This window comes from Gracilinanus agilis, chromosome 2, assembly GCF_016433145.1.
Source record: "Gracilinanus agilis isolate LMUSP501 chromosome 2, AgileGrace, whole genome shotgun sequence".
Classification (NCBI taxonomy): domain Eukaryota; kingdom Metazoa; phylum Chordata; class Mammalia; order Didelphimorphia; family Didelphidae; genus Gracilinanus; species Gracilinanus agilis.
Window position 1 is genome coordinate 193968407 of NC_058131.1, and position 24504 is coordinate 193992910.

General features: G+C 34.6%; 1 pseudogene; it reads right to left on the reverse strand.

The window, feature by feature from the left end:
- LOC123233459 overlaps positions 1–18282 on the reverse strand; it is a 63580-nt pseudogene extending 45298 nt beyond the window's left edge.
- Between the last annotated feature and the right edge of the window lie 6222 nt (positions 18283–24504).

The following is a 24504-nucleotide window of genomic DNA, read 5'->3' on the forward strand; positions in this document are numbered from 1 at the left end:
CTTGAGATTATTCTTAATTGAGGATTGTTAATAATTCAATCCTCTGGCGACCACTTTTAATATATTGAACCCATAAAACCTCTTTTTCACCCTTATACTATCCACAGTCTCACTCCCACCACCCAGGGCCCCAGGGGGTAAGGGATAAGTGAGTGATCAGGGGAGAATTCAGGGAAGAACAGAACCCAGCCCTGGGTCTCCAGGGCTTTATATACTCTTAGCTCAACTGGCAGTTGGAACTTTGCCCTATGGCTCATGCCACCATCAACATTCCAACCAGGGCAACTGACAGGTTGCCCCAGGCAAACATGGCAAAGTTATTAATCCTATATTACACATTTCATGTGCCTGTTTTCTCTCACATTTGGAAATCTCTTTCCTCATCTCTGGCACTTCATTTCCCTAGTTCCTTCAAGAGAGTTCAAATCCCACTTTTGCTTTAGGTCTTCCCCAGTGTCTCTGGCTGCTATTTATTTATCTATTTATCTATTTATCTATCTATCTATCTGTCTATCTATTTCATAGTTATTTGCAGGTTCTCTCTCCCAATTACAATTAAACTCTTTGAGATCAGAGATTCTTTTTGAATAAAAAATCCCAAATTCTTGGCATTGTGTCCTGGTACTTATTAGATGCTCAATAAATACTAGTTGACAGATTCTTTCAGCACTCAAGGCAAGTGATTTGATGCTAAACTCAGGGATCTTTCTATACAGAATATATACTCATTTGAAGATTTGGCTCATCATTATGATGTTTGGCTCTGGGTTAAAATAAACAGGTTTAATAATTCCCAGGCAGGGGGTGGCCAGGTTCCACTGATGCCCTCTGAACTCTTAGCTCTTCAAAGCAGAATGACTCATAATGCAAAAGTGCTTTTCTTTGTTCCCACTGTGATTATTACAAATCCAGATTATTGGAGAGTAGTATAGTTAATGGACCCTTTCTTCAAAATTTGCTAATGTGTTCACAGTTCTCCAATGGTCCTTAGCCTTTCATAGTATTTGGGCAGGGCAAATGGGCCCATTTAGAGGACTATCTGCCTATAGAGTTTATTTGTTTCAAGGATGACTATACTGTGAATGTCTATGTTCCATAGTTCCCATTAGAAAAGAAATAATCTCTGTCATCCAGTTGTAGAATAACAGTTTAATTTGTAGCCTTTTTCTTTCAGTATAGAATACTTGGCACATCTATTATTTAGTAATGTGGTGTCAAATTATTACAGAGGAAAGTTTATATAAAATGATGAAGTTTGAAAAGAAACAGTCATTGAGATAGAAAGGAATATGGGGAGATTTTACCAAATGGCAGCAGCTGCAGAGGAAAACAGTAACTACAACAATGTAATTCCTTTAAACACCAATGACAGATATATATCATTAGGGAAAAAGACATCAATACTTTAGCACCGAGGCATAGTATTTAATATTATCAAATTAATTCATTACATTTTTATGGTACTTTGAAAGAATGTCTCATATGTTTGCTTTTTGACCTTAAGCAAATTACTTCTTTGACCTGAATCTCTTTTCTATAATCTATAAAATGAGAACATTGGTTAGATGTTATGTAAGGTTCCTCTAAGCTCTTACATTCTATATTTCTCCTGGATATATTTGTAGATGCCATCCTGATCGAATGAGTACATTTTTGTCTTTGTACCCTCAGCACCTAGGACATTGTCTAGGACATAGGAGCAAAATAAATGGTTGATCAATAGGTCTAGGATTTATAAAGAATGTTTATATCTATTATCTCCTTTGAGACTCAGAAAACCTGATGTGGCAAGTAGGAAAGACATTCTCATGTGAAACAGAGGATAATAGATCTGGGGCACTGGAATGGACCTCAGACATTATCTAATCCAATTCTCCTCAATTTATGAATGGGGAAATGGAGACCTAGGGGGGATAAATGTCTTGACAATATTCACAGAAGTGCTAAATGTTGAAAAACAGATTTAAATAAGGTCCCCTGATTGCAAGTCCAATATCTTTTAAAGGATGACATAAGGAAATCATTTAATGATTCTTGTGAAACATATTATTAAAAAAGACATAGATTATTTTTTCAATGTCAGTGCCTAGAAATGGATATCAAAAGTATCCATTAATATGTAGTTACTAATAAATCATATCAAACTAAACAAAAAAGGCAAATGAGATAGAAGGGAAATTGTTAATATTATTAGTAATAAGAAACGAAAGAACTAAACAGAAATTGGAGGCAACACGGGTTATCTCAGGTCATAATAGATTATGGAATCAGTAGATTTGTATTCTTTTTCGGCTTCATCAGTTTTAGGTGTGTGAACTTTGGTATGCCTCATCATCTTTCTAAACCTCAGTTTCCCCTAATAATAATAACCCAAGCCCAGCTCTGCCACTAAATCATTTGATCAATTCATAACATTTTGATGTAGAGAAGGGACCTTAGAGTTTAGGTAGTACTTATCCCTTATTTAAAAAAAAAAGAAAATCAGTGGTTTCATTGGTAAAGTGAAACCTCAAAGAAATGATATTGTACCAGTGCATTCTGGCACCTTCTCTGTAGTTTATAGCTTTAGACTGTTGCCTACTTTATTGAGAGATCAAAGAATTTGCCCAGCTTCACACAGACTGTATGTATCATGAATAGAACTTGAACTAAAGTCAGCCCAGCTCCATGAATGGCTCTCTAAACTAGACATTATGATGCTTTCCCAAACTCTCACTTATAGAAGAAGAAATTGGCCCCTCCTTGGGCTGTCAATTACTTTCTATAGATAATCTTTAAGATCACTTCTGTGCTGACATTCTATAGATAGCTAATGTGGTAAGATGAATTAACTTCCTTTAGGCATACCAATCAGAAATATATTTATTTTCCAAAGAATTGATATAGTTCAAGAACCAAAGTATTTCTTTAGGATCAAACTAAAGGATGTCATGGTGAGTTGGAATTATTTGAACTCCTCTTTCCTAACACATGGAACAGCAAGGTGGAAATGGTTGATTGATTGGTGCTTAATCACTAATGTGACTAATAGTGATTAGGGTGGGCACTGAGGGTGAGGAGGGCAAATGAAATGCCCTTATCCTTGCAGACTCATGTTATGTCAGTATCTCAGAAAGTCAAAAGGAACAGTAGAAATCAGGAGGACAGTAATCCAGAATGTAAATTTTTCTCACATTCCATTATTAAGTGGAACATTAAAAATAATTTTTCATCAGATAGTGTTTTAATTTCATAGTATTCTGAAAAATTGATACTTTAAAGAAAACAATGAGCTTTTTACTAAGATCATTTAAACAGTAGAAATCTCTATTATTTAAACAGCATAATCATATGGAAAGCTATTATTTCATAAGGACCTAGACACTGCAGAGATAAGCATCATATACATAATTAAATATTTTAGGACTTATGAAAAATGAGACCATTTTAGTAGAGATTAACATTAAATAAATATAATACATCAATTATATTAATGAATCCAATTCTCCATTCAAATATCTTTTAGAGTTTTTTTGTGTATTTATCTAGGATGAAATTTCTTCTATCAAATATTCTTATTAAAAGCATCTACAAAATTGTTCACCCCTTGCATGCCAAATTCATAAATTATCTCCTGCTATTACCTACAAGTATTAGGAACGAGAAATCAATTTGTTTTTAATGTAAGATTTTCATTCATTCTACTGATATCATTAAATACTTAGACTGAGCCAACCCCTGATGATACATAGACAAGAAATGAAATGATTTTTGAGATCAAGAAGCTTATATTCTGTTGTGTTTATATACAATTTAATGAAAATTACACAGAAGGTACTACAGAAGATAAAATATGCATTTAATAGCTATTAGAGCTTTGATGAGCATAGAGGAGATATTCTGTACATATATTAAGGATTCTTCAGGCCATTTTTCTGTAGAATTTTTAAAAAGCCAGAAATTCCTAAATAATAAAAAGATATGTTCAAGGTATGGAAACTGAATACTCTATACACAAAATGCCTTATCAGTCCTGACCAAATAAATAGAAAAATTTACAGACAATTTAAAATCATTATGATTGTTGACTCTGAATTAAGATAAACAGATTAAATAGCCCCAGGGCCAGAGGGTGACTAGTTCCAATTCCCCAAAGTCAGGACATCTCATGACTTAGAAGGACTTTGTTTCTATAGTGATTGTTACAAACCCAAGTTATTTGATATTTGCATAGCTAATAGGTTCTTTCAAAATATGCTATATGTTCAATACTTTTTCAGTGGTCCATATCCTTTTATAAGCATTTGGGGAGGGCATACTGGACTATTTATAGATAATAGACCTATGTGTAAGTAGACTGGTTTCTACATGGGGAACATGATATTAACCTTTCCCTGCCTTTAACCTAGTTTTCAAAGAAATTTAATGGGTTAATTTTTTTTTTTAATTTTGATCTCCATCACAAAGTCAGAATTTAACAAACATCTGTGAAGTATATATTTAAAATGATATTTATAACAACATTAACTACACTATACAAAATAATAGGCAAAACTATACCTGTAAATCAAGATGATTCCTACCTGTTAGGAAGCATATTTTGTTTGCACTTATCATAGGTTCAAAAGTAATTACTTTCCAACAAACATATTATTTAAGGTAAAACTCCAAATTTTCATTTTCCTTGAGGATCCTAGAATATGTTCAATAATAATGACTATTTTTTACATGGAATTTTAAATTTAGCAAAGTAATTTGCTATTTCATGAAGTTGTATAAAGACTAGTAGTATCTTTATACATATATAAATATGTATATATGTATGTATGTATACACACACACAATGACATATAGTGTCATTATGTTCATTTTTCAGAAAAGGAAACCAAGGTTGAGAGATATTAAATGCTTCACTCAGAGTCACACAGCTATGAACTATTTGAGGCAAATGTGTGAGAGGAAAGATGCATATAGGTGTGAGGAAAGCCTTCAAAAAACTTAGAGGTGGAAGCAGGAAGTTGTATAAAGGAAAATGATATGAGTCAATGGAAAGTTGCTTTGTTCAAAGGCAGTGGTCCAAGGTTCAGATTCCACCTCTACTACTTACTATCTCTTTGTCTGGATAAGTCATTAAATTTCTCTGGGTTTTAATACATTATCTATAAAAAATAAGGATACCTGGATATCAAAGGAATTTAGGATAATGAATTTATAGCTAAAAGAGACATGAAGTCATCAAGTCTAAGTTTAATTGCTTTTGAATTTCTAAATCTGTGAAAATCTATGATCTTAATATGCTATGAAAGGGAGTTACAAAACAAAGCAGAAAATGTAGATTAGAACTTGTGAATGACCTTGAATGATTGTGTGTATGTCTTTTAGTCAATAGGAACTATAATATATAGCAAATAATTAACTTTGACTTCAGTAAAGGATGAGAGAAGATGGGGTGATTATATCAAAACTCAAGTGCTCTGATAAAACTATGATGACAGGAGAAAGTCAATAAAGCTTCCAGCAAATTGAATGGCCTATAGAGTGAATTTACTAGAGCACATGGATAAGGGTTACCAAATATGGGCTGGCAAGGATGGGTTTGAGCTATCCCATAAGAGGGAACTTCTAGATGGATGAGATAATAGTTCCATTTGGATATTTGAAACAATAGGGACCTTTTTTTTTTTGAGCAGGAGTCTCAAATAGAACTGGCATGAATGTATTCTGGTAGATATATGAAAGAGTGGAATGAAGAGGGAAAAAACCAAAAAACAGAGGAGATAAATAAAAAGATTACCACAATAGAATTTGAGAAGAATGAGGGCTTAAACTATCATTGTAACTATGTTTACGGAAAACTTGGTGGTGGTGGTGAAGGAAGGAAGAGATTCTATCAACTATTTGGTTGTGAGAGATGAGGAAGAAATGACAATCAAAGATGATTCCAAGATTGTGAGTCAGTGTGATTTTGACTATTGATAAGCTGTTAAAACATTCTATTTCATTTCTTGGCAGTGAGGTAGTGCAATTGGTAGAGTGCTACATCTGAAGTTAGGAATACTCATCTTGATTTCAAATTTGACCTTACATACTTACTAACTCTGTGAACCTGGGCAAGTCATTTAATCCTATTTGCCTCAGTTCTTCATCTGAAAATTAGTTGGAAAAGGAAATGGCAAACTATTCCAGTATTTTTGCCAAGAAAAAACCCAATTGGGGTTACTGAAAAGGGCTGAAAAAAAAAGAATTTCATTTCTTCCTATTTTCATCTATCATGATGAGTCCCCTAAAAATGGATGACTATAAATCAAAACTGAAGCTACTCTTTCCCCCACAACTAATACACATTTTTAAATGGTAAAAAACATTTTAGGAAAGCACTCCTATTTTTGTGCATGTTAAGTGTAAGAAAGATGTTCCTTAAAAAAAGAAATAAAACACCAAAAACAATCCAACAACACAGAAACAATTAATATTTGGGTATTAGCATCAGACACCATTCAAATTCTAACCATATTTCTCTCATGAAACATTTGTGAACTACAGTTCCCATAGCAACAAGCAACATATTTTTAGTGAACATCACTGCTTTCCATTCTAAGAACTTCATTGTCATCAGTCTCCAAACATACAAAAAAGGGATTTTCTCAAGAAGCTTATATTGTGACAGCTAATATCTGAAAATCTTTTAACAATATGGCTCTTGTTCTGTTCACCTGTATGAAACATTTTCCCCTTCATTTATAATTCCATTTTAAAATCTTATTAAAATGTTAATCCATGCAAAAACCCAATAGTCTATGATTTGGTCAGTACTTAAACAGAATAGACACACATATGGCTACATTGGTTTTCATATTAAATGTAAGTTCTTTGGACCAGGTTACTTTTAACTCCTGAATAAAAGTTTATTTAGTGGAAATCTTAGTCAATAATAATGGCCTCTTTTTTTAAATGCAAGAAGTAGCAAAATAGACCAAACCAAACTGTGATGGTTCTCATGATTTTGATCCTCAGCCAACAGATGTCTCTTGTCCCATGGCTTGATGACAATGAAACAGTAACATTGTGTATTGGGGTGGGAGTAAGGGTGGAGGCAAGTAACACTTTAAGACTGGAAACATATATTAAATGTTTATAAATCTCTATTAAAACAACACTTTAAAAAGTGATTTTGGCAGCTAGTACTTTTCCATCCACATTTTCTCTCATCTCCCTTATTAACCACACCTACACAGAGCTAACCTCATTCTTTTCCTCTCTTCTATTTCCCCTCCTTTTTCTTTCTTTCTTTTTTCTCCCTCCCTACCTCCTTCCCCTTCTCCTTCCTTTCTCAATCCATTTCTCCCTCCTCTCTTTCTTCCTCCCTCCCTTCCTTTCTTCCTTTCTCTTTTCTTCTCCTCTCCTCTTATTTAGGTTTTTGTTTATGTCAAATGAATGTGTGCAATGCAAAAGAAAAACAGTGACTGCTGAATAAAACTGCATTTTTACCATAGAAACAACATTTAAGTGAGTGAAATGTTTATAGTAATTGTTACATGAGCCTACGTATTTCCCCCTTTCACCTATTTAGGATACTGCGTACTTAGGAAGAAGGGTCTCATTGAGAACTGAAATGGTTTTCCCAGTACATAGTCAGACAAGAATAAATAATTGCTTATTTTTAGAGCAGTTATAAGTACTTTTGAATATATCTTCTCCCTTGAGTCTCACAATTCTATAAGGTGGCAAAGCAAGAATTATCCCTAATTTACAGATGATGAAACCAAGGTTCAGAGAGTTTAGATGACTTGCCCAATGTCACTCTATCAGTAAACACCTAAGCTGGTACTTAAAAATACAGTGAACACTGTAATAACATAAGCTATTAGGAGAGTGGAAATGACCTACTCAATCAGTAACAATCAGGTTGTCATTGTAAAATGAGAAAGTTTGCTTACATATGCTTTATCTTCATCTTTGAAGGCAAAGCACATTGTGTCATTTTTGTGTGTGTGTGTCCATGTAATCCACCATCCAACAAGGAATTTGTTTCTTGCGGACAAATGACTGGTTTGGACATTCATCTGCATGATGAAAGCCCATTCACATTGCTCACATATTTATGGAACTCTGATTTATGCCTAGGGTTGGGGCAGCCAGGTGGTTTAGTAGATAGAACAAAGGACCTAGAGTCAGCAAGATCTGAGTTCAAATTTGGCCTCAGACACTTACTAGTTGTGTGACCTTGATCAAGTTACTTAACTGCCTCAGTTCTTTCATCTGTAAAATGTTCTGCAGAAGGAAATGGCAAACCACTCCAGTATCTTTGCCAAGAAAAAACCCAAGTAGGGTCATGAAGAGTTGGACACTAATGAAAACAATAACAACTAGACAGGATTTCTGAGATGTTATTGGGATTTCTTCATCTGCTGGTGAAGAAATCCACCCCCTCTTTCATTGCAGATCTGCAACTGCTCTGTCATGATTTTGTTTATTGTTTTAGGAAATTTCTCTTGGGCAGTGAGAGATTAAGTGACTTGTTCAAGGTCATCCAGGCAGGATGTGTCAAAAGTGGGACATGAATACAAGTCTTCCTACTTCAAGCCAGTTCCATTATGTCCCAGCCCTGCCATTAATCTAAAGCCCTTTATACTTGAAAACATGATTTAGTAACCTTGTTTCTTCTGGTTTTAGCAATATATTTGGATATATAAACATATATGTGAAACAAATGTTGCCTTCATTTTCAGATTTTAAAAATATATTTAATAACTCATCTCAGGTCAAAGGGACAGACAGTGATAGTTCTATTCTGAAAATCCAATTTCTCTGAAACCTCCTACATTTTTTCCTAGTATACTGAACTGACATTTCAGAAGCTGGTGTTGTGTGTTATTGAACCCAGGGGAGTAGTTCATTGTTGTTTTGGGAATGACCAGGTTAGATCTCCTGGGAGCAGGCTTATGGAAAAAACAGAGCTACTTGTCTAGAGTTCACTAAAAAACCATGTAACAGATAATTCAAGAGAAGTTTTCTTCAGGAAATGTCCCTAAATATAAGTCACTCTCTGGTTGCTAGGTTTCCTAAATTTCAGCTTTTCGTAAAACAATTTTATTTGATGAGAGGTTCATCAGTTTACTACAAAAATTGTGACCCTTTGCCTTTTCATCCATAATAATATTCAAAGAAAAGATTGTAAATCCCTAGGTTATACCCGTCTTGGTCTCAGTTTAACCACATGTAAAATTATATACTTGAACCAGACTACCTCTGTTACCCATTCTTATTCTGTATTTATGATTCCTAGAAACTTTTGCTTGAAGAATGGAAGGACTGGAGAACTCACTACTCCCCAAAAGCAGCTCATTACCTTTTTAGGCAGCTCTAACTCCTTTTTTTCTTATAATCAAGCCAAACTCTGCCTTTCAGCAATTTATACCTCTGGTCTAGCCCCTCTTTCCTTTAAATATTTGTAATAATTACCATCTCTTTCAGCCTTTATAAATCTTAACTTCTGAATCTCCTTCAAACAATACTTGAGACATTGTATTCAGTTGTCTTATCATCTTGATTGCTTTTCCCCTGAATATATTCTAGTGTGTCAATGTGGGGTCTAGAAGTAAACTTACTACTCCAGGCTTAACATGATTGTAATAGAGTGCAAGAAAATGATTGCTTCATTCATTCTAGACATCAAGCTTCTATGAAAGAGTCCTAGATCAGTACTTTTAATATTTCATGGACATCCTTGAAATATTCTCATTCCCATGTCTTGCTTTCATTAATAGACAAATCTAGTACCAAAACAGCAAAGGACCAAGCAGGTAAAATAGGAAACAGAATGTACCAGATAAGTCAAACCACTAATATGACCAATATGATCCTGAACTTTTATAGCAACTGGAATAGTAGTGCTGTCAGACAATCAGTCCTATTTCTGCCCTAGGCTCCACAGTTACTATGAGAATAGCAGTATATTTGAAGAAAGGATATGTATTTCTTCCCACCCAAATATCAACAACTGACCAAATGCCACCACCAAGAAGGCAAATCCCTAATCCGCAGGATTTTGTGGGGGCTTATACTATTAGTCTTATTTCTAGAAACTCAGAACCTGCAGCCATCATCCTGGGAAGCAATCCCTCAAGAGTTGAGACCATCTCCTGTATCTGTTCAACAACCCAAGTATTAAAACCCAAGGGGGAAAAAGTTGCCACCACCAAAGTTCTTGGCATTATGAAATGCTTGAAAATAAAAAAGCAATATGATTTTTTTCAGTGGAGAAAGCATTATAGAATATACAGTTCTGTTTTATTGGTACACTCTAAGGACTTTGGTATATTTCCATTTGACTCATAGCTAAGTCTTCCATGTATGTTGTCTCTTCCAATTGAATGCCAGCTCCTTGTGAGATTTTCTATTTGCATTTTTAGCACTCACTATAATAATTTGCACATAAAAAGCACTTACATTGCTTTTTTTCTATTTACTAGTTTATTCATTCATTCCTATTAGATTTTGGGGTTGATCCACATTTTGACTCATATTGAACTTTTAGCCCATTTCAACCAACCTTTGCTTGTTTTTAACCACGTGGACTTTCTCTCATATAGACTTATAATTATCACTTTGTATTTTTGAAGCCGGCATAGAAAACTTCACATTTCTCTCTATTAAATTCCATTTTATTTTTCTGACCTATCTTTGTAACCTGCTAAGGTCTTTTTGGATGCTTACTCTCTTGTCCAATGTGTTAGCCATCTCTTCTAGGTTCTTGTCACTTGCAACTTTCACCTCTGTCTTTATCCAAGGTACTGAAAAAAATATTGAACAAAATAGAGCCAAAGGCACAAAGATGAATCCCTGAACTAAAGAATCTTCATGCTCATGTTTCAGTCCCTGTACAGGAATGAACGTCATTGAAAACTGACAGACTTCATGCAGGACATAAGAAACAATAATGCTGTTGGGGGAGGATTCTAAGAGTTTAATTATATCCTGGGGCCTAGAAATGGCATTTGTTGTACTGGCTTCTTTACAGTGGAGAATTTGTTCATATCAGATCAACAGAGGTTTTTTAGGGGAATTTGATGAAAATTGGCTTTGCAACAAATGTCATCTCAATCAAATAACTCATCATCATGTCTGTCTACTTTGTAACCTAAAATGCTATGGGTTGCTTTTAATACAGGACAGGCAAATTTACCAGACTGCATAATATCAGGACCCACTATATGTGATCAATACTATCATCTTTGGATTTTCCAGCTGGTTAGAAAGCATCCCAGCCTTATAATTTCATCTTTATTATTTTTAAACGATTTATAGTCATCCAATATAGCAGATGTAAAAAGAACAGCTTGATTTAAGTGTTGTCAATATGAAATGTCCTTTTTTAAAAATATAAATAAGACAAGACACCCTACATTTTCTGAATCAAAATTAAAAGTAGAAAACTGGTTCATGAATTCAATATACACTAAAGCGTCCCTGTGCCTGAATTCCTATAACCCTAATCACATTAGAACAAGCCCTTAAGAAGCTCCTACAAGGGAGTCATTCAGAAGTACTCAGAAAATTATCAAGTGGAAATAGAAACACACTATGGAACATAAAATCTTTCATTGAATTAATCTCTTGATTTTACCATTCTTTTATTTTGGAAAAGAGCATCACCTGTTTATGAAGGCAAGGTGTATGTAGAAACTCTGCTTTCAGGACAGCACCATTTTATAGTATGATCAAATGAGAGGATATTTGCAAAGTCTTTAGTACCTTTCCTGGTACAAAGTAGGTACTTAAATTCTCATTTCCTTCCCTTCTACTTTCCCCTCAAACCAAAATAAAATAGCTAAAAATGGTGACAACTCTGTCCATAGTAACTGCTCTATCTATTATGCTGGTACCTCAAGAAAAGGAAAGAAAAGAAGAGAAAAGAAAAGAAAAACATATGTGTTTATGAGAAATTTTGTCATTGGAAGACTACTAGATTGGATGCAAAGCATGACTTCTATCTCAGTTTTAAAACTTTAGGTTTTGTTTTTTGTTTATTTTTTTACCTTAGAGCAAACCAAATAACTTTACTAAGGACTAATTTTCTCAGTTGTAAAATGAAGATAACAATACAAATTTTCCCTTACTCCTAATTTTCTTCTCTTCTTTTTAAAAATCTCTATCTTCTGTCTTAGAATCAATACAAGTATTCATTTCAAGTCAGAAAAATGGTATGTGGTAGGGAATTGAGGTTAGGTGACTTGCCCCGGATCACAGAGCTAGGATTTATTTGAGGCAAGATTTGAACTCAGCTTCTTACAACTCCAGGTCTAGCACTTTATCCACTAAGGCTCCTAGTTGCCCAATTCCTACTTTTCTTGTAGAGATCAAATTGAATAATATATGTAAAAGTGCCTAAAAAAGCATGTCATCTCACAACTTTAAAGTATTTAATGAAGCAACAATAAAACACTTTTAGTAGCATAATGATTACTACAATCCATTTTTACCCCATTTACAAGAACCAGATCACTAGTAAATCAAATAATCAGAAAATTTCATATTTAGAATGGAATTCATAGTTCATTCAGTTCAACCTAAACAGGATGAAGAACTCCCTTGGGGGATCCTTGATATATTTCCCCATTGACCATCACTTTGTATTTATTTACAGGTTGTTTCTAAAGAAATACCTTTGAGGGCAGGAATTATTTTGGCCTTTGTATATGTCTACCATATATTTGTATAGTGCCTACCATAATGTCTTGCATATAACAATCACTTAATTCTTATTCTTTGCTTCATCAAGGAGCTTTTTCTTAGACTTTAAGAAAGGTGAACTCATTACCCATAACATTTTTGACTTTTAAGAGTCCATTCCACTTTTGGGTTGCTGTAATTGATAAAAAAATTCTCAGTATATTGTTCTGAAAGCTACTTTATATAGTGTCACTTATTTTTCCTACTTCTGCCCTCTAAGCTGATACTGAACAAATATAACATCTTTTTTCCATCATAGACCTAAGTTGTATTTAGGAAGCTAAATGACTTTGGAGTCAGGTACACCTGAGTTCAAATGCAGCCCTGTATACTAGCTCTGGGACCTTGGAGAAGTCATTTAACCTTAGTTTGCTACAGATTCCTCAATAATAAAATGGAAATAATAATAATAAAATACCACCTCCCAGGGTTATTGTAAGATGACATCTGTACCTGGAGTCTGGCAGATTTAAATACCATATAAATGGTAATTATTATTATTTTCATTACTTGAAAATAAATGATGCACCCACCCTTCTTCCTTTTATTCCTAGCTAAGTATCTTTTCAACTGATTGTGTTTTAAATGGTACTAAGATACAGATACTGAGTTTAGATTTCCCCTTTTATATTGTAAACTCTATATATTGTAAACTCTAGCCAAATCATTTAAACTAATAGGGTTTTTTTCCTCATTTGTAAAATAGTATGAGTAGGAGGGAAAATGAATTGTACCTGAGATTCCTTGCAGTGTTAGATTTTATGATTCTTTGGTACAAGATTCTTTATGTTAAGATATAGTTTTATATATATGTATATATGATATAGTTAAGATTTATGATTCTTTGGTACAAGACTATGGTAGAGCTGAATGCTAAATTTTCAGTGTAAGCATTTACACCTTCAAAATCAGAAAATGTCAAAAAATTCAAAAACTGGCTTTGTGATCTTGGACAAGTCACTTCACTCTGCCTCTGTTTCCTTATCTGTAAAATGAGTTAGAGAATGAAATGGCAAACTACTGCAATATCTTTGCCAAGAAAACACAAGTCATGAATACAACACTGAAAACAGCTCAACAACAACAAACGGACAGAGAAAATGTTATTAATAAAGAATAACAAGTGAATGTATGTTTTTTCAGAGAACCAATCATTAAATATTTAGTAGCATACCACTGTTATGGTCTTAACATGGCCCTGGTTCCTGCTCTCTTTGGATACTACAAGTTGTCGTTCTTCTCCCCTCTACCCCCATAATATAGTACTCAAAATTGCACACAAAATTTCTCATGTGATGTAATCATGGAAAGGTAAAAGTGTGACTATTACCTCCCTTTTTCTGGGCACTATATGCTTAATATAGCTTTGGCACAATTAGAGTATTTTCTGCCTTATCACATATGCCTCATAATGTGCTCTGGTACACTCCACCATTTGTTCCCCCATGCTGTGTTATTATGAAAATAATTTTTTTCTTCAACATTAAGTACATGTTTATGTTTATACCTATTAAATCTCATCTTTGATTCAGCTCATCAACTCAATTCTAGTAAGATATTTTAGGATTTTAATTATGTTACTCAACGTGTTATTTATCCCTCAGTTTTGGGTCATTTACCAATTTGCTACCCCTACCATATTTACCTTCACCCAATTCATTGATAAATTATGTTGAAAAGAATAGAACCAATGACAAATCCTTGAGGCATGAGTTGAGTGTCCTACATTCTGAATGACAGCCTTTCATTAGTAGCAACTCTTTGGTTCTTGTCATTTAGACAATTCCAAATCCACTTAACTATACTATCATCTAGGGCTCATGTCTCCATCTTGAGATATTTCTCACCACATAATTATTTCGTGATAAATTTTGTTAAATATCTTTTTGAAATCTAGGCATATTAAGCCTATGACATACATTAGGTGGAAGTTACATGGAGATAAAATCTCTATTTGGGGATCAAAATAATTCTACTGATTTTTTTCATATTAATTAGGTTAACTAGGTCTTACAAATGTTAAAATTGACTTTGAAATTAAATAATTAAATACATACATTATTTTTAACCTTAGTAGCTTTGAAAAAAGGCCCTCTTATTTGAAGATTTACTGCTACTGTGGAAGAATTTGTCTGCTAATTTGTAAAAACTCCCAATTCTGCATATATACATAAAGATGCTTTTTTGGTTCAGTGATTTATGCCTACACAATTGAGTCGATTTTTATTTCAGACTTGCTGCTGAGGCATAGAAAACATTCATTCCTTTCTTGGATGAATGGGTTAATCTTTAGTTATTAAGAAAAATGACAAATTTATACTGCCTTACCTTGTGAAAGATATTGTAACAATAAACCTTGCTTCTATGTTATTGTATTTTCTTTCCTTTTAATTTTGAATATAACAAAGAGCAAAATAAATGACCATTTCTAACTAAATAATAGAACAGAAAAAGTATACCTGAAATTATGGATATCTTATGCTCAGCTTGTTTTTTTTAGTTATAATAATAAATTTAAGACAACTTTCAAAATTTCCCTGCTTGCCACAATTTATTCAGAACTTTCTTTTCTTTTCTCCAGTGCATTACTTTCCTGTCTCTTCTATTGTTTTTTCTTCTATATTTGTGGTGGTGTGTTATAATATCCCTAGTCCACTTATCTCTCCCATGAAAATAAAATAAATGTTGTATCAAATATGCATAATCAATGAGAGAAAATCCTATTAGTTGTCTGAAAATGTATAACTTCACCCATATCTTTAGTTAAAATATTTTACTTTATAGATGTTATTATTATACTGAAAGCCAGCATATTGTAACATTAGAGAGGACTGGTTTTGATAACAGGGAGACCAGGGTACAATTCATGTCTCCAACAAATATTGGCTTTGTAAGCTTAGACAAGTCACTTAGCCTTTTGGTGTCCCAGGAAACTTTCCAGGATTATACATCACAGAGAAGTTACCAATCTGAATTGATGGAAGGAAGTAGAAGGTTTGGAATTTCTCATGTCAAAGAAATAATGACTCCAAACTTCACTTTCTACCTCCTATCCCCTCTAACCAATGTAAATTGAGATGGGGCAGAGAAGACAAACTGAATAGCTTTTATCAAGAGATAATGGAAGTTTCAATGTCTAAACTAATAAGGCAATGGAAGGAACACTCTCTTTTGCTGAATCTATATCCAAATCACATTTGGTAATTGTGAGTATCCCCAAAGCTCTGTATTCAACTTTCTTCTCTTCTTTCTCTAAACTATTTCTCTTGGTGATCTCAACTCCCATGGATTCAATTATGATCTTTATCTAGATCATCATATCTATCTATTCTCCCTTTATATCTATTATGTCTCTTTATCTATCTATTCTAACACATGTGGATAGCTTAAAACTGAACTCATTATCTTTTCCCCAAACCGTTTTCTCTTACAAACCTCCCTATGATTGCCAGTGGCACTAATATCTTTCCAATTACAACTTCACAAGCTAGGTGTCATCCTTGACTACTCATTCCCTCTACCCTTCCTTCATATCCAATCTGGTGCAAAACCCGGTGCATTCTACTTACATAATATTAAGTATTTATTTCTTGCTCCTTCCTCACCTCTGATACTGCTACCATCCTGGTGTAGATCCTCCTCACCTCCCTTCTGCAGTTGCTGTATGGTTTGAATTCTTACCTCAAGTCTTTCTTCTTTCTGACCAATCCTCTAAACAGCTAGCAAAGTGATCTTCCTAAAAATACAGGTCTGATGATGTCCCTCCCTTTCCATTATTCAATCAACTCCAAAAGCTCCTTATTCCATGCAGGATTAAATATAAAATCTTTTTTGTGTAAGTCCTTATGAACTAACTGCTTTTAACCTTTCCAAGCTTTTTATAATTCAATCCCCTCCACTAACTATAATCCAACATCACTGGCCGACTTCCTGTTCCTCTTAAAAGACATTTATTCTCTTCTAATCTGTTTCTATTCTGTTTATTTTCACTGAATATCACACATGTTTCTAATTGTCTTGCTTCTTACCCCTACTTCCTGGTTTCCCTGACTTCCTTCAGTTCTCCACTAAAATTCCATCTTCTGCAAGAAAATCTTTCCTGGTTCTTTTTAGTACCAACACCTTCTACCTGATATCTCCAAATTGTCCCATTTATCTCTCTTATTCCCGAAGTTCTTCTTGTGTTCTCATTAAATTAAGAGCTCCTTGAGTACAGGTATTTTTGGTCTTTCTTTCAATCCTTATGGTTTAGCACTGTGGCTGGCATCTAGTAGTTGTTGAATAAATGCTTCTTGACTTGATATGATACAGGCATATAACTCTAATTCTTCTTCATATTTCTGAATAAAGAACATAGCCCATGAAGCTTTCCCTAACCTACCTCATCTGAGTGAAATGATTTATCTTTTTGTACAGGTCTCTGGAATCCAAAGATCTGAGTTCAAATCATATCCCTGATCCTGTGTGACCTTGACAAGTCTCCTTTTGGGTTTCCATTTTTTCAACTGGAAAACAAAAAAGATGTTTTCTAATGTCTCTCCTAGTTCTAAATCTGTGATCTTGAAATACCTAAAAGTATTTTCCCCTGGATCTCTCCTTTGTAATTTTGTTTCTTCCTTGTAGTATAACTCCAAAGCACTTTGTAAACCTTAAAGCACAAAGTCAATTAAAACACACTTCCCAACTAGTCATTTGTGTACATGTCTTTGAGACTGTAGGCCTTTGGGGAAATTACCTATGATTTTGATCTTCCAGGTGCACATGTGTAAGAGCAATCATTAGATTCAAAGAATCATAAAGTTTCAGCCCCAGCCAGAATGGCTTCTGAAGAAGCATTGACAGAATCAGGAGTGGCAATTCTGGGGTATCTGCAAGATTTCTGCGATTTTATGGTGTGCAATTTGAGAAAACAGCATAGCAGTTAGCACTGTTAGTCTTTTTATTCTAGAAAAGTCTCTGTTTGGATTTGTATGAGCCTTTCTTATTGGTTAATTATAACTGTCATGTATAATATGTAGTTTATGCCTTAACATTTGTCAAGTACTTTACATACATTATTTCGTTTGAGCCTTACACTAATGATGTGACAGCACTCATAGGAATTACCTCCATTTTATAAATGCAGAAGCTGAACTCAGAGAGATCAAATGATGTGTCTCAGGTCAGTCAGTAGCTATCAGAAACAGGCTACAGACTGAGGAGAAATTATGTGAGGGAAAGAGAGGAGGACTAGAAGTCAGGGAAGACCTACCTCCAACATTCATTAGCTGGGTGATGCTTAGTAAGTTGCCTAATATTTGCTCTACTTTCTTCATCTCTGAAGCTCTACTTTCTTACTCTGACTGTAAAATGGGGATACAAATTGCATCTAACTCTAGATTTGTTGTGAGTGATTTGCAAACCTTAATTTCCTGTCCAAGTGTTAGTTGTTGCTACTGCAACTGCTACTACCATCACCATTGTCACCAATACTACTACTCCATCTACCACTCCCACCACAGTCATCATTATCACTATTACTGCTGCTACTGCTGCTGCTTCTTCTCCTACCATCACCACTACCATCACCATGACAACTACTATTATTTAGCATTTATTTTTATATGCTATATGTAAAGTATTTGTACACATGCTGTCCCTATTATTCAAATGTAGGTTCTTAAAAGGTATTTCACTTATTTCACTTTTGTCTTTTGTATCCTCACCTCTTATCACAGTTCCTGGTGTCTCAGTTGCCTAATTAATGCTTGAGGAATACTATTATGAAATGCTTTCAAAACAAAATCTTTGAAATATTATTATTCCCAGTTTGTGGATGAAAAAATTGAAGTTTTTGATTGAGTTGTTACTCTGGAGCTTATTGTATAGTAGAGAAGATAAGAAATATATAATAATCAATATAATACAATGTATGAACTGGGATCTTGAGGAATAGATAGTTACTATATTGGCAGAATTGTGTGTGGGATACATTCAGGAAGAGGGAATTCTGTGAATAAAGTCCTGTTTGTGGTAAGCTTTGGGGTGTATTTACTCCAGTTGGGTTTGGGTATGGGGCATATGGAGGAGAGTGTAAATAAAAGCAATAAATTGGGCCCAGCTATGAAATATCTTGAATATCAGGATAAGGAGCTGGAACTTTAGTCAGCAAGGAAGAGAGAATTGTTGGAAGATGACATGATGATGCTATACTTGAAAATGAGATCTGAAATTATGTGGGTGGGATGGAATGATGTACTGAGGTAATCAGATAACTATGTTGATACATCATTTGACCAATCATGATGGCCTTCACTCAATATGTTGAGTTGAAAGAGTTCTTAGATGTCATCTAGTTTAATCCATCCTGGGAAAAGAATCTTCTTTACCATATTTTCAACAAGTGGTCATCTGACTTTTACAATGCCTAGAGTAAGGAAGTTCCCCCAAGTAAAAGCTAGATGGCCACTTGCTGAAAATGTGGTAAAGAAGATTCTTTTCCCAGGATGGATTAAGCTAGCCTCAGACTCTAGTTATGTGACCCTGTGCAAGTCAATTAATCCAATTTGGCTCAGTTTCCTTATCTGTAAAATGTGCTAGAGAAGGAAATAGCATGTTCTCTACTACCTTTGCCAAGAAAACCCCAAATGGGACCACAAAGAGTAGAGCATGACTGAAAAATGACTGAATGAACATATATCTTGGTTAAATACTGAAAATGAATTAAACACTAAGTCCAGAGTGGAATAAGAGGAAGATAACAATCTGGATGAAGTTTGGGAAATTGCAAGAATATTTGAATAACACCAAGCTCCTCCCTGGAACAAAGGTCCATCCATTTAACAGCAATATTCTTCTGGTCAGACTATATGTTTGACAGTCATAGAATACCCCAATCTTGGAGGAATTAAAGTTGAAGATCACTCAGAGGGCAACAGAGAGGCTCATGCTGAACCTGAGTAGACCCAAACATAACAAACAGAAAGAACTGAGAAGAGCTAGCATAAAGGATGTCTGCCAGTGGAGAAATGTATAATCATAACATGAAAAAGGCCATAACCACTGCACTATTCATGTACCACAACGCTATTCACACAATATCAAGTGGACCTAGAGAAACGATCTGAAATATAGTGTGGATCCCCATAGAAAATTTACTGGAAATGAGATGAGTTTATCAAGTTAGGCAGGAAAGTATACGCTATGATGTTGATCATTGTGAGGAATGCCCCATTGATGAGATCACTGAGACAACAAGATATAAAGGCTCCATATTTACCTATGATTTATTTCCTTTTAACCAACTGTTTCTTTCTTCTTTGCTTTCTCCCATGTATGTTATTTATACCAATTTAATCAGACAGAGGGAATGTCTATATGGGAAAGAGGGAATGAAATAAAATCAAAAGTCTCCCTTTTTCTGGTGCAGCATCATAGTGATTTGAATTAGAGTAAATGATCCATGGTCTCTGGTAGACAGGATGTTTCACCAGCTGCTTCACAGTTCAGTTCGCATCTATCCAGATGGGGCAAGCCAATCAAATCGAATCAGTGCTGATCCTAAAAAGTCACCTCTATGTTAGCCTGGCCTGAATTTACCCCCATAAAGAAAAATGAAAAGTGATTCTCAAGCAAATGTCTTACTTCATATTGCTGACTGCCCAAAGGAAATTTATTTGGTTGAACTCTACCAATCATTTAATTGAATTTATCCAAAAGATGTATGAAAAAAGAGAGACATTAATTCAATACAATTAGGTCATTCCAGCTTATTCTGAATATCATTAAGACATGTATAAAATACTGGTTCTCTTTGGGGAAAGATTATATATCTATGTGTATTTTAAAGAGATGTTGACTGGCATCATGCTTAGGTAAAATATGAGACCAAAACAGTATATAATTTCTGATACTACCAAAGACTCTCCAACGTTGCCCTTGCCTTCGTTTCAAGTTTTCTTTCTTCTAATTTTCTTCCGAGATCATCTCACCAAAATAAACATTTTTCTTTGTGCAGCTTAATGTATTGTTAATCTTTGGACAATTCATTTTCCAGGCACTTCTGCATCAGTAAATAGCTTTTTATAAAAGTTGTCCTTATGTAAATAAATATATATGTTTTCTTGCCTTGAAAAGCTTGCAATCCATGAGACCTTTCTGGGAGAATCCACAATGTGCACTCAATTAGTCCTGACTAAGTGGTACTGATGGGGTTTTCTCTCTTACTCTCAGTGCAAATACCTTTCTGAGAGACCTCCTTACTCATAGCAGTTACTATAAAATGGACAGAGAGTAAAAAGCCTCCAAACTACAATAAGATATTCACTTCCGGTGAATTGGCTTCCAGGACTGCTAATATTGCCTGCCTAGAACACAGAACCTATTTTATCCCTTTTGATTGAGCTGTCTTGCCTGTCTAGTGTTTGCCAAAGTCTTCTTGGTTAGTTTTATGTGTTTAGTGGTGTCCCCCTAGGATATGCTGGGTTATTTCCACACATGTCAAAATGCTTAGAAATTACATAATCATATCAGTTTCCTTTTAATGAATTCTTAAATGTTATCTCAGCAAGAGACAGTGTGTTATAGTGGATGGCCAACTTCTGATTTGGGATGATGGGGATTCAAATCTTACTTCTGGCACATACTGGTTACATATATCCTCTCAGGTACCCAGGGAAACTTCTAATACTTTAAGTTTCAGACTAGGTATTGATCTCTATTGGCAGGGGGAGCTTCCGTGGCTGGGATTTACTTACACAAATGAAATAAGACCAAGATAATTTTTCCCCTCAGCTTCAAGATATTTTATTGCATTTTAAAGAATCATTTTGAATCTCTGAAAACAGCTTATGTTAACATGTTCACAAATTAGTTAGTCATTAATGATCTTATTAATAGTTCTGAACACCTGCAGAATTTTACAATTCCTCTTGATTTTTATTGTATGTTGTTATTAAGAATAATAGCACATATTTCCATGGAATTAGAGGAAGTGAGGTGCTCACTGAATAAAATGTTGAGCCTGGAGTCAAGAAGATCTGATTTCAAATCCTTGTTCAGACACATAATAGCTTGTAATCTTAGACAAGTCACCTAAACTCTATTTGCCTCAGTTTCCTTGATCGTAAAAATGGAGACAATAATATTTACCTCTCAGGATTGTTGTGAGGATCAAGTGAAATATTATTTACAGTGAACTTAGTAGAGTGTCCAGTGTGAAATAATTACATAATAAATACTTGTGTCTTTCCTTCCCTTACTTAATAGTTTATGAGAGCATTTTCCTCAGAATGTTCTGGTGAGACAAGTAGTATATGCTCTAATTCCTCCATTCTGTAGATGGGAAAACTGAGAATTTAAAGGACTTGTTCTTGACCCCACTGCTAATTAGCATTAGAGTTGGGACTCACACTTGCATCTTTGAGAAAAGATCTGAGCAGAAGCTATGGTATCTGGAAATTGTTCATGATATATCTGGATTCTTTAATAAACATTATGGAACACAGTATCATCAAAGGACCCTATAAGTTTGTTCATATAACATAGAACACAGGTGAGCCACGCCAGTAGGAAGAGGGTCATAACAGCTGTAGAGGAGGCAGTATGGCATAGTAAGAAGGATATTAGACTCACATTCAAGGCCTGTTTTCAAATCTTGGTACTACCTTTTGATCACTATGTAAGGTTGGCCAAGTAACTTCACCTCCCTGGGACCTAGTTTCCTCATCTGTAAGTTGATGAAGTAGGACAAGATGATCGTTAAGTCCCTTCCAGCTCTGCCATTCTCTGAGTAGGCATGTTGATTGTGCTTTGGTTGTATGCCAATATATTTTGCCCACATTGATGTCAAATGCCCTGTATTTGTCAATATATGAATGATCTGGAATTTCATCAGTGTAAGGATTCTCTTCATAGATACACATTACAGCCACTCCTTCATATACTAGGTAACCAAAGATAGGATCAGAGATGGTAGTGAAGACAGTTAAGAAATGTTACAAGGAAGATGTAAACTCAGGCTAACAGCTAGGCTTAAGTAGTAATAAAGAAATGAATATTTCTAGTGTTATTTTATTCTGGTGTATCCAGAATGACAAGCAAGGGAAGAAAAGAAAATAATGTTCGATGTTCTAAGGTAGGTAACCACTAATCTCTCTCTGTTTTCTTCTGCTTTTCTGAAAAATATTCTCTAGTAGGAGAAACCAGCAATGTTAAATCTCATATTTGACCTGTTTACTTTCCCCTCAAAGTCCACATACAACTGTTACCACTAGGAAGAACTCCTGAAAAATATGTGTTTTAACTAGGGAACAAGAAAATCCAGCCATGAAATATATTACCTGTAACATGTATGATGGGGAAAGGAGGTGAGCCAATTATGAGAGTAAGTGATAACAGATAGATATCCTCAATTGCCTCACTGCTATATACGAACTATTAGAAGACTAAAGTATTGCTTTAATGAATAGAATCTAACATGTGGGGCAACTTCTCTGTGAAGGATTTATGGAAGGATATGAACAAGAATGACACAGGATTATTACAGGTATTAGAAGAGCAACTACCTGAATTAAGGAGATCATGAACCCTTTAATGTATAAGAGGTGGATTCCTGCACATCAGTTTTGAAAGTCAATAAAGAATCTTGGGAAACATCACAAGCATCACTAGTGATGAGTCATCTCAATTCAAATATCAATAAGGTATAAGCAGATGATAATTTCTCTTAGTTGTATAATAATAATAGTTTATATTTGTATAATAACAATAATTATCACTTCTACGGTGTTTTAAATACTGTAAATCACTTTTCTCCAAACAAGCCTATGAGAAAGGTCATGCAAATATTATTATCCCTATCCTACAGATGAGGAAACAGAGTGACTTCCTTAAGGTCATGGAGCTGGAGTGAGAGTGTGCAACAAAACAGGAGACAAAGTAAAACACACACAAAACAGTCCTTTGGACTATTTTTAGAGTTCTTAATTGTTAAAGAAATATTTTAATTAGCTATTGGGAGGATTTGGGTAGTGGAGAGAAGACAAATTCCATGTTTTCATTGTTTGCCTTTTCTATGCTTAAGACTGCTTTGGGTATTCCACCATACTAATTCATTTCCCCCCACAAATCTCTGGTCCAGAAAAAGGAATTCAGAGTTTAATTCATAATGACACAGGTTTCCCAGTTACCACCAGGTCATTCTGTCAGAAATAGTAAGTCGCTTATCTCTCAGTTTCAGTAAAAGACCTTTGTATGTTAAAACAAATCCTAATTAAAAAGGAACCCGCTAACTTCTTTTTGTATGAATTAAAAATAAAATAAAATTAGTTGCATCTTCTCTCTGTTCCAATCCTACAATCCTTGATCTGTGTTCTTTTCTTTATAAGAATACTGTTGATTCAAATTCTTAAATGGGAATCTCATGGCCTCCTACTATTCTGGAGGATTTGTGCTAATGCTGGCTCCACATCTCAGAATGCTGTTGGCCTATATTTTAATGTTATATGGATCATTTACGTGTCAGAATAAGCTTGATACTGACTGACAAACCATAGTCAAAACTTTGTTCAAAACACAGCTGACTGATTCTTAGCCATGCCAGATATATCCATACACATACTCTGCTAATCTCACCATCCTGACAGAGAATACAAAGACCAGACAGCATGGTGTCCTGAAAAGAGCAGTAGACTTGGAATTCATTTGGTCACAGATCTAAAGATAGAAGGGCATTAAATGAATTTCCTGCCAACACATAGTTAATAATTGTCAGAGGACTCGAGACCCTGAGTAGGTTACTCATTAGAAATACAT